The sequence below is a fragment of the Xyrauchen texanus genome, chromosome 2 (assembly GCF_025860055.1).
Source record: "Xyrauchen texanus isolate HMW12.3.18 chromosome 2, RBS_HiC_50CHRs, whole genome shotgun sequence".
Taxonomy (NCBI): domain Eukaryota; kingdom Metazoa; phylum Chordata; class Actinopteri; order Cypriniformes; family Catostomidae; genus Xyrauchen; species Xyrauchen texanus.
Genome location: NC_068277.1, coordinates 61,355,666 through 61,366,197, shown reverse-complemented (window position 1 = coordinate 61,366,197; position 10,532 = coordinate 61,355,666). Strand labels below are relative to the sequence as shown.

At 52.1% G+C, this 10,532-nt stretch overlaps 1 protein-coding gene across 1 annotated transcript in view; it reads right to left on the bottom strand.

Moving 5' to 3' along the window:
- The window catches only part of LOC127656003 (histone H2A-like), a 357,620-nt gene that overhangs the window by 280,556 nt on the left and 66,532 nt on the right, over positions 1-10,532 (bottom strand). The window lies entirely within an intron of this gene.

Genomic DNA, 10,532 nt, shown 5'->3' with positions numbered 1-10,532 from the left:
CATCTCTGATTTTCGCATAAATGATCACTCTCTTAAACATTTGAGAAATAACATTTGGAAAGGAAAAAAAATAAATAAAAAATAATCAGCTTAGGCTTTTTTTTGTGGGGATAGTCCCCTTAAGTATTAGCAAGCAAGTAAAGACTTTATCTGAAGCCGGGCTAAATGAGTAAACGCCGTTACATATCTGACATAAAATCAGACCCTCAGTCACCTCAGTATAAACAAGAAATTGTGTACAGATTAAGTAAGAAAAACACGTCAATGTAACATTTTGTTTATGTCAGCAGGCTATAAAAATACAAAGAATAAAGTATAATAAAATCCCTCATTTCAAACCCTCTCCTTGTACGTCATCTCGTAACACGGATGACAGCTGCTTATAACCCTCTTTACATATCAAAACATTCTCAGAAAGAAAAGACATACCTCATTTTAACACATTTCACAGTAGCTCTCGCTACTTGTATCATCATATTTGTTTTCATCATCCTCTGGATATACTGTCATTTTTACCATTTGAACAGACACCCCTGCTTTAACCAGTCTCTGTACTGAGCTGGAAACACACGTTGTGATGCATGATAAACATAACGTCTAGGTTACGTATGTAACCTCCGTTCCCTGATGGAGAGAACATGACGTTGTGTCAGAGAAGCGACACTAGGGGTCTCTCTTGAGCGCCGATATTCACCTCTGGACTATGAAAAAAGGCCAATGAGAGTTGGCAACCAGTATTTGCATGTCCTGCCCCCGGACATACGGGTATTTAAGCGGCGCAAATACGGGAGTTCATTCAGGATTTTTCAGAGGAGCCGGAAATGGCTCAGCGACATGGCAGGGGAGACACAACGTCTCGTTCCCTCCATCAGGGAACGGAGGTTACATACGTAACCTAGATGTTCCCCTTCTGTCGCTCTCTCCACATTGTGTCAGAGAAGCGACACTAGGGGTCCACTTATAAAAGTGCCATGCGCTGAGCCGTGTACGTGAACTGCTGATACAGGAGCGAGCAGGTATTCTTACGTGCAGGACGACCAACTGTACCAGGCTGCACGTACCCTTCCCCAATGCCCCATTTAAGCCATCAGGATTCCTTATCGTTACCCTGGAGGGGAACAAGGTGCTGGCCGCCAACCTGGGAACGGGCCAAGCCTGGCTGGGCCTCTTTTCTCTCTATGTTTCTCGCATAGAGCAACTTAGGCAGGGGCCCTTACACGCATTGAGGGAAGGGGGTCTTAGCCCTTATTCAGGAAGGAGAAGACCCTGCGGAGGCCATGCCTACCCGAGAGGGGGAGGCAAGTTTAAGTGGCAAAACCATCAGAGGCCTGCTTAGGGCCTATGTGGAAAAGTCGGTGCGGTGGTGGATCCAGCCTATAGAGGGGGGAACATACAGCACGGCAGCCGAGGCAGCCATGACTGCCTAAGGGAAACACGGGAGTCAGCTCGCCAGAGGGGACAGAACCGTGGTGTTACACACAGGGGGAGTCCGAAGGAGGCCTTACCTGTGGAGCACCTATACCAGTACAGGGTAGCTTACGGTACCCGCAGTGGCTTGGGTCAGCGAGTTCCTCCGCTGAACTGCGACCCACGAGGGCTAGGGAGGAATCGACCAGTGTCCCAAACCTGAGATCTCCTGGGAATGAAGGCGCACTTTTTCCCCTGGTTAGGGGGAAGGGCGCTAGGTGCAAGCGATTCACCTGGTCAGATCGTGGGCGTGCCACCGAGTTCTACGGTCTCGGTACCTGAGAGAACAAGGGACGATACTGACTCAACTCGGAGATTGTAGAATCTCGCAAAAGTGTTAGGTGTTGCCCAGCCCGCTGCTCTACAAATGTCTGCTAGGGCAGTGCCCCTAGCCAGTGCCCATGAGGACGCAACACTCCTGGTGGAGTGAGCTCGGACCCGCAAGGGGGGGCATGTCCTGGGTGTGATAAGCCAGGGAAATGGCGTCGACAACCCAGTGGGCGAGTCTCTGCTTGGAGACAGCATTCCCTTTCTGCTGTCCCCCAAAGCAGACGAAGAGCTGCTCAGAGCGTCTGGTGCTCTGTGCGCGGTCCAGATAAATACGTAAAGCACGTACTGGACACAGCACTGAAAGGGCTGGGTCTGCCTCCTCCCGGGGCAGCGCTTGCAGGTGCACTACCTGATCCCTGAAGGGCGTGGTTTGGAACCTTGGGCACATAGCCCGGTCGCGGTCTTAGGATCACGAAAGTATCTGCCGGACCGAACTCCAGGCAAGCGTCGCTAACAGAGAACGCATGCAGGTCCCCGACCCTCTTGATGGAAGCGAGCACGATCAGCAGGGCAGTCTTGAGAGAGAGGGCCCTGAGTCCAGCTGAGTCAAGCAGCTCGAAGGGGGGTCTCTGGAGGCCTGTAAGGATGACCGAGAGATCCCAGGAGGGGAACAGGTTAGGCCAGGAGGGAGTTATCCTCCGGGCACCTTTTAGGAACCTGACGATTAAGTCGTGCTTACCAAGAGACTTGCCGTCTACCGTGTCATGGTGGGCCGCGATAGCGGCGACATACACCTTGAGGGTGGAGGGGGACAGCCTCCTCTCCAGCCTCTCCTGAAGAAACACGAGCACTGACCTAACTGCGCACTTCTGCAGGTCTTCGGCTTGGGAAGAACACCAGTCCGTGAACAGACGCCACTTTAGAGCGTAGAGATGCCTGGTAGAGGGGGCTCTGGCTTGATTGATTGTATCTATGACGGTCGGTGGTAGGCCGGCTAGATCTTCCGCATCCTGTCCAAGGGCCAGACGTGGAGGTTCCAGAGGTCTGGGTGCGGGTGCCAGAGCGTGCCCCATCCCTGAGAAAGAAGGTCCTTCCTCAGGGGAATCCGCCAGGGAGGGGCTGTCGTGAGGAGCGTGAGGTCCGAAAACCAAGTCCGGGTAGGCCAGTAAGGGGCTACCAGAATGACTTGCTCCTCGTCCTCCCTGAACTTGCATAGCACCTGTGCAAGAAGGCTCACTGGGGGGAATGCGTACTTGCGCAGCCCCGCAGGCCAGCTGTGTGCCAACGTGTCTGCCCCGAGGGGAGCCTCTGTCTGGGCATACCAGATCGGGCAGTGGAAGGTTTCTTGGGAGGCAAACAAGTCTACCTGAGCCTTGCCGAACCGGTCCCAAATCAGCTGGACCGACTGGGGGTGGAGCCTCCACTCTCCGCCGGGCAAGCTTTGTCTTGACAGCGCGTCCGCTATCACATTGAGGTTGCCGGGGATGTGAGTGGCGCGCAGTGACTTGAGTCGCTGCTGACTCCAAAGGAGGAGACGACGGGCGAGCTGTGACATGTGGAGGGAGCGTACTCCACCTTGGCGGTTTATGTAGGCTACGACCATGGTGCTGTCTGTCCTGACTAGGACGTGTTTGTTCCGAATTAACAGGAGAAACTTCTGCAGGGCCAGAAAAACAGCCAGCAGCTCTAGGCAGTTGATGTGCCAGCGCAGCGGGCCTCGATTCCACCGGCCTGCGGCTGCGCGCCCATTGCATACGGCGCCCCAACCCAATTTGGAGGCGTCGGTTGTGACCAGAACCGGGACACCTGCTGCAAGGGTACTCCTGCCCTTAGACTTTTATGACATTTATGTTGTGCGTGCCGCGGCGCCATGCTCGTCTCGGGACTCGAGTCCGGAGCCAGTGCTGAAGTGGTCTCATATGCATCAACCCCAGCGGCGCGGCCACCGCGGAGGATGCCATATGCCCCAGGAGCTGTTGGAAACGTTTTAGCGGGACCATGGCGCCTGGCTTGAAGAAAGCGAGGTATTTCAGCACTGACTGAGCACGCTCGTTGGAGAGACGTGCTGTCATTGGGACTGAGTCTAACTCCAGACCGAGAAAAGAGATGCTCTGGACTGGGGAGAGCTTGCTCTTTTCCCAGATGACCTGAAAGCCCAAACGGCTGAGGTGGCTGAGCATCTGGTCTCTGTGTGCGCATAGTAACTCTTGGGAGTGGGCCAGTATGAGCCAGTCGTCGAGGTAATTGAGTATGCATATGCTGGCTTCTTGGAGCGGAGCAAGAGCTGCCTCTGCGACTTTCGTGAAGACGCGAGGGGACAGAGACAGGCCGAAGGGGAGGACTTTGTACTGATACACCTGGCCGTCGAACGCGAACCTTAGGAAGGGGCGGTGTCAAGGGCGAATTGAGACGTGGAAGTATGCGTCCTTCAGGTCTACCGCTGCGAACCAATCTAGATGCCGGACGCCAGATAGAATTTGTTTCTGGGTGAGCATTTTGAATGGGAGTTTGGACAAGGTCCGATTGAGAACTCGCAGGTCCAAGATCGGTCGTAAGCCGCCGCCTTTCTTGGGTACAACGAAGTAAGGGCTATAGAAACCCTTCTTCGTTTCGGTTGGAGGGACAGGCTCTATCGCGTCCTTTAGTAGAAGGGAGGCGATTTCTTCGCGCAGGGAGAGGGCATGTTGGCCGTGTACTGCGGAAAAATGTACGCCCACGAAGGGGGGGCGGAGACCCAGCAAACTGAATTGCGTAACCGAGTCGAATGGTCCGGTGAAGCCAGCATTACGGGTTGGGCAGTGACAGCCACACCTCTAAACTCCGTGCTAGGTGCACCAAGGGGACGGGTTTTGTGGACATACCCGGCGGGGCTTCACAGCGGTGCGGAACAGGTAATGTGGTGTCGGGAGGCAACGTGGTGTCCCGAGGCTCTGGTGCTGAGAATGAACTCAAAGCACTTACCTTGCAGGGGGCGGGTTCGTGACTGAGGAGGAGGTCTGATGTTGGCGTCCTCTGGACTCGTCTGAACCGGCCGGCCGGGGAACAGTCGTGGCGCTGAAGGCGGGGACACCGCGTCCATGGAGCCGGGACTGTTGAGGCCTGAAAGCAGAGTGCCGTGAGAACGGCATTTGCAGGCCATGTGCCCCAGAGACAAAGGAAATAGCTCTTTTATTGAGAATTTGGGTACCACAGCCCGTGTTAGGGGGTGCGGCAAATGAAAAAACAAAAGATTCTCCTCCCGGCACTCCACCGGGGGACGGAGCGGTCTTACCACGTCCGGAGCTAACGTCTTGGGCTCTGGGTGCAATGTCTCAGGAGCGCCTGGGAGCCTCCCGGGTCCTCGAGGGGGTCCGTGAGACAGGGGGCGTGCGCTTCCCGCGGTTTGCTCGACGCTGGGGCTGAGAGCTGGGCCCAGGTTGAGGCGGAGCACGGGTTTGCCTTCTGGCTGCAGGAGGATGCCCTCGGCGGGCAGACGGGGCATGGGCCGTGGCGGCAGGCTTGCGGCGAGGCATGATGTGAGAGATGGCCTCCGTCTGCTTCTTCACCATGGAGAACTGCTGGGCAAAGTCCTCGACGGTGTCACCGAAGAGGCCGAACAGGGAGACAGGAGCGTTGAGGAAGCGAGTCTTGTCAGCTTCACGCATCTCGACCATGTTCAGCAACAGTTGACATTCCTGGACCACTAGCGTGGCCATCGCCTGCCTGAGTGCTTGCGCTGTGATCTTCGTCGCTCTCAGGGCGAGGTCGTTCGCTTAGCGCAGTTCCTGCAGCGTGTCGGGATCAGGGCCACCCCCGTGCATGTCGTGTAGTGCCTTGGCTTGGTGGACCTGCAGGAGAGCCATGGCATGCAGGGCGGAAGCGGCGAGTCCGGTGGCGCTGTAGGCCTTCGCTGTCAGCGAGGAGGTTGCTCTACAGGTCCGGGAAGGGAGTACGGGGCGACCTCGCCAGGTGGTAGGGGTACCGGGGCATAGATGGATCGCAACCGCCCTATCCACCTGGGGAATCGCCTCGTACCCATGGCGTGCTCCGCCATCGAGGGTGGCGAGGGCGGACGAGCCTGTGGCGATGTGACGAGTGGAGAGGGGTGCTCTCCACGAAGACGTCAGCTCGTCATGCACTTCCGGGAAAAACGGGACCACCCTCCGATGCCACGGCGAGCTCATCGGCTTCCATCGCAAGAGGGTCGGCCGACTGGCTGTGAGGCGAGTCACCGCTACCTCGAGCACGGACGAGAATCAACGAGCGTGTCGGGGCGCGGGTGGTCCGAGGGGGCGTACCTGGCGGAGCTGCACCCACTGCCATCCCCAAATCGCCTCCATCGCCAGCCGCATCGTCCTCAATCCCGTGGGAAGAAGGAGCGACACGGGGGGCAGCTGGAGTGGCTTGCTCACGGTTGTAAGCAAGCCGCGACCGCAACATTGTCATGGTCATGTTCTCGCAGTGAGAACATGAACCATCCACAAACGCAGCCTCTGTGTGATCGCTACCCAGACACACGAGACAGCGCCTGTGGCCGTCGGAAGCGGAGAGCACTCTACCGCATCCAGAAACAACACAGGGCGGAAGGGCATCTTTATAAAGACGCGTCCTTAAAAGGACATTCAACACCGATATGTTTTGCTCTTTTAGAGGAAATTACTCTTTTAAATAAAATCACTCTTTTAGGGAAAAAACTCGTGAGAGTTTTTAAATCTGCACTGTCGATGCACCCAGGGGCAGGAATGCACAGCCGTGCAAACAGGAGAAAGCCGCTGTTGTGCGCCGTAGAATCCAACAGCATGCAGCAGAGGGATAACAGGAACTCGGTGTGTACACGCAGCAGTTGCAGACACGACCATCGGCTCCGAAGTAATTTTCTGAATGAACTCCCGTATTTGCGCCGCTTAAATACCCGTATGTACGGGGGCGGGACATGCAAATACTGGTTGCCAACTCTCATTGGCCTTTTTTCATAGTCCAGAGGTGAATATCGGCGCTCAAGAGAGACCCCTAGTGTCGCTTCTCTGACACAACGTGGAGAGAGCGACAGAAGGGGAACAATATCAACAGTCCTATCACCGCAATTGGTAACACAGTTTGAATCAGCCAATACCCCCATCCTCCCCAGAGATTCATAAACCAAGTAACCCATGTACTTTCAATATGTTCTGGCTCCTGTACGGCTTTTCTCATGTGTTCAATTACATTCGTGATGTTGTCACTGTAATCTGGAATATTGAAACAACAAGACAACCTGTTTTGAATGACCGCATCTCTTAACTGTTTCATTTCATCATTTATCATTGTCAAAGCATTTTCTGTGCTATTAGCTATTGCTAATACTGTCCATGCTAGCCCATTTATCTTATTAATTGTTACCGTTGTACCCACCCCTAACAACAATGACCACCCCACATTTGCTGCATAGTGCTTTGGTAAAACCCCAGGCAAACTTTCAACATTTCTTTTTTCCCCTTCCCACCCTGGGTGCCCTGTTTGGCAAATACACAGATGTACCCACATTCATTAAAGCTGGATAATAACACCCTGACTATTTCTTTGGCATCCGATGAAATGCCCTGTTGCCACACACCCACACTGCTGCAGGTGAAGTTTCATGTGGCTTGCTGAATGGGCATGTGAAATTCACTTCTTTGTCGTTGATGACGGCTGTACAGTTGTCCGCTGTTCTGTCCTTCACGTTGATTCTGACCCTGCAGTCAGACCATCCTGCTTTAAACCGTCTCCCATTGTCCAGACAAATGCATACATCACCCTGTGTCGCCGTCACTCTCAGAGGTGGAATCGCCATATCAGTGTGGTTATACTGCTGTACATGGTCGCAGTTGTCCGCAGGTCGCCTCGTTGGTGTCTTTCCTTTCTCCAGATCACTGACAGTTTGAGCACATCAGTCATTTGCTGTGGAATCAGACACTTTGTTTCTTCTGCTGTCGCTACAGTCAGTGGGACCGCTTTCCAAGCATGAGACATCTGCAGACAAAGCCAGCAGCTCGTCGATATCTCCAGTTCTTCCTTTTGCAACATCGCCAGAGCACAGGCCTTGTTCCCTTGACAACTCATCATGGCCTTCTGCACTTCAGGATTCACTTGACCTTTTCTTATGTCTCCATTTCCCATCCAAGTCATCTCTTCCTCTGTCTCACGTTCAAGATCAGGTGCCTCAAAAGGTCTTGTCGTCGTTGTTGGAGCTGCTTCAACTGTAATTATGTCAATGGTCTCATACCAGTCGGTTCCTTCTTTATCCAGTCCGCAGTAGTACCTGCCTTGATCAGAATTTCTTACTTGTCTCAGCTCTACTCGCATTCCATCCCTGTTGCTGCTGAGTCTGTGGTTCGTTTGCACTCTTCCTGTAGTCATAGTAGTACGCTTTCACGTCGCCCCACTTGCATGGATCTCTGCAGACATAGAAAGGTGCATACTCTTCGCTGCGTCCCTCACATTTCGGACAGTTCTTTTGGAACGGGTTGCAGTTGAAAGTCACATTTGTTCCTTCCTGAATCGTGATGATTTCTCCTTCCAGGCCATGCGTTGGCTCCACGAACATAAATGCGCTTCTATTGAACCATTGGATGGTATCGTTTGGCGCAGTTGTCTCAGTCCAGTTGGTGTGGTTTCCTGTTGATAACACTCTCAAGCCCTCGGTAAGGTGCAGTATCATCATACAAATTGTCACTGCCGGCAAAATCATTATGCCCATACTCTTACCCAGACCACACCTTACCTGCACTCTGAATGGGTGCCACGGTCTCAGACGCTCTGTTTCTTCCGTTTGCTAGATCAGTACTGCAGCTGTGTGACCAGAATGCAAGTGGAGGAGTTCAGTCTTTCACGCACTCAGAGTCTTATCTGTTTTGCTGATTAACGGTGCCCAGCCGAATGCTGTTTCCACAACTAGGGCTGCCTGCCTCTTCTTCTTGTATCTGGCTCCTCTTAAACACACACAGCTAGAATGCAGGGGTCTGTTGTTAATATTCTTGAATTATTTTCAGTTCGTACCTCTTCACAATGATTTCTGCTTGTGACCACACGATGGGGTCCACTCTGCACACAGGCCATGTTATTCTCTGTGGTTGGCCTTGCTCTTCCACTGATAGTGGTACTTGGTGTTCAAACTTGATCTCGGCGTTTATTGACATTCACTTGGAACAATCTCTTCCTGTTGCTGATTCCCCTGCAATGGTTGGCATGAACCCCCACGTAGCTCTCTCTGCGACCTTCACTGGTGTGTGAGTCGTTAGTAGCACTTGGAATGGTGCCAGCCAACTTTTGGCCTTCCAGCTCTTTCTCCTCAGGTCATGAATCACAACGAAATCGCCAGGCCTGATCTTATGCAGGAGGGTTTCAGCAACTTTCACCTGAACACAAACATTAGACAACAAAGAAGACATTTCTTTGCAATAATTCAACATGTCATTCTCACACAGATCTGTTGATGGCAGCCTTTGTCTACCCCTTTCTATTCCCATGAATGGTGGTCTACCAAAGAGTATTTCAAATGGACTTAAATTTGTTTTGACTCTTTTTCTCATTCTAGTGTATATCAACAGAATTGGGAGTGCTTTAACCCATGTGAGCCCAGTCTCCTCACAGCACTTAGCCAATTTGTTCTTGATTGTTTGATTCTCCCTCTCACAGCGCCTCCACTTCCGGCGTGGTAACTGCAGTGTGTTCTCATGTCAATTCCCAAAAACTGACCCACCTGCTTTATTGCTTCATTGACAAAGTGTGTCCCATTGTCCGAGCTGATTTTCCTTTGAATTCCCCATCTCGGAACAATCTCAGTTGAAAGAGCCTTCGCTACTGCTGCCGAGTCTTGTTTCGAGGTTGGGAAGGCCTCAACCCATTTGGACAACATGTCAACCATCACCAGGCAGTATTTCTGTTTCCCACAAGGGGTTAACTCGATGAAATCCATCATCAGATACTTAAAAGGCCCCCCTGATGGTGGTTGAGATACTATAGGTGTTTTTATCCCTCTTGCCACATTATGTGTGTTACAAATGACACATCTTTTGCAAAAATTTTCAGCAAACCACAATTCTTTCATTTGTGCAACCATCCCCTCTTTTGATACATGGTCTAACCCATGTATCAACTTTCCATAATGAGAAAAGAAGTGTTTGGGTAAACAAAGCATGCCATCACAGCTCATCCACACATTCTCCTTAGAGCTACAGCCAGCTGCCTTCCATCGGGTTTTCTCCTTGCCTGTGGAAAAGTCTGCATGCTCTGTAAACAAGAACAAATGTTGAGGTTATTGTCAAATATCAAAGCACACGTCTCTTTTGTCTCCATCGCTGCCGCGGCCTTCACTACAGCGTCTGCTCGTGCGTTCCCTGTTGAGACTGAACTGTTATCATTAGTATGCGCTGCGCACTTGCAAATCGCGACCTTGTCTGGTAAAAGAACGGCCTCCAAAAGCTCAGACACAAGAGATGCATTTAATATTGGACGACCATCTGACTTCAAAAATTTTCTGTGCTTCCATAAAGCACCAAAATCGTGTGTTACCCCAAAGGCATAACGTGAATCTGTGTAAATTGTCACACATTTGTCTGCCCTAAGTTTACATGCTTCTGTTAAAGCAACCAGTTCAGCTGCCTGAGCTGAAAAATTTGATGGCAGTTTGCCAGATGTCACAACCTCAAATTCAGTGGTTATCGCGTAACCAACCTTTATTCTTTCCTGTTTGTGGATCTTTGGAAGCCGACCCATCCACAAAGAGGATATTGTCACAATTGTCTAATGGCATGTCTAATAGATCTGGAAGCGGTGTGCACACTTGTTCAAGCGCT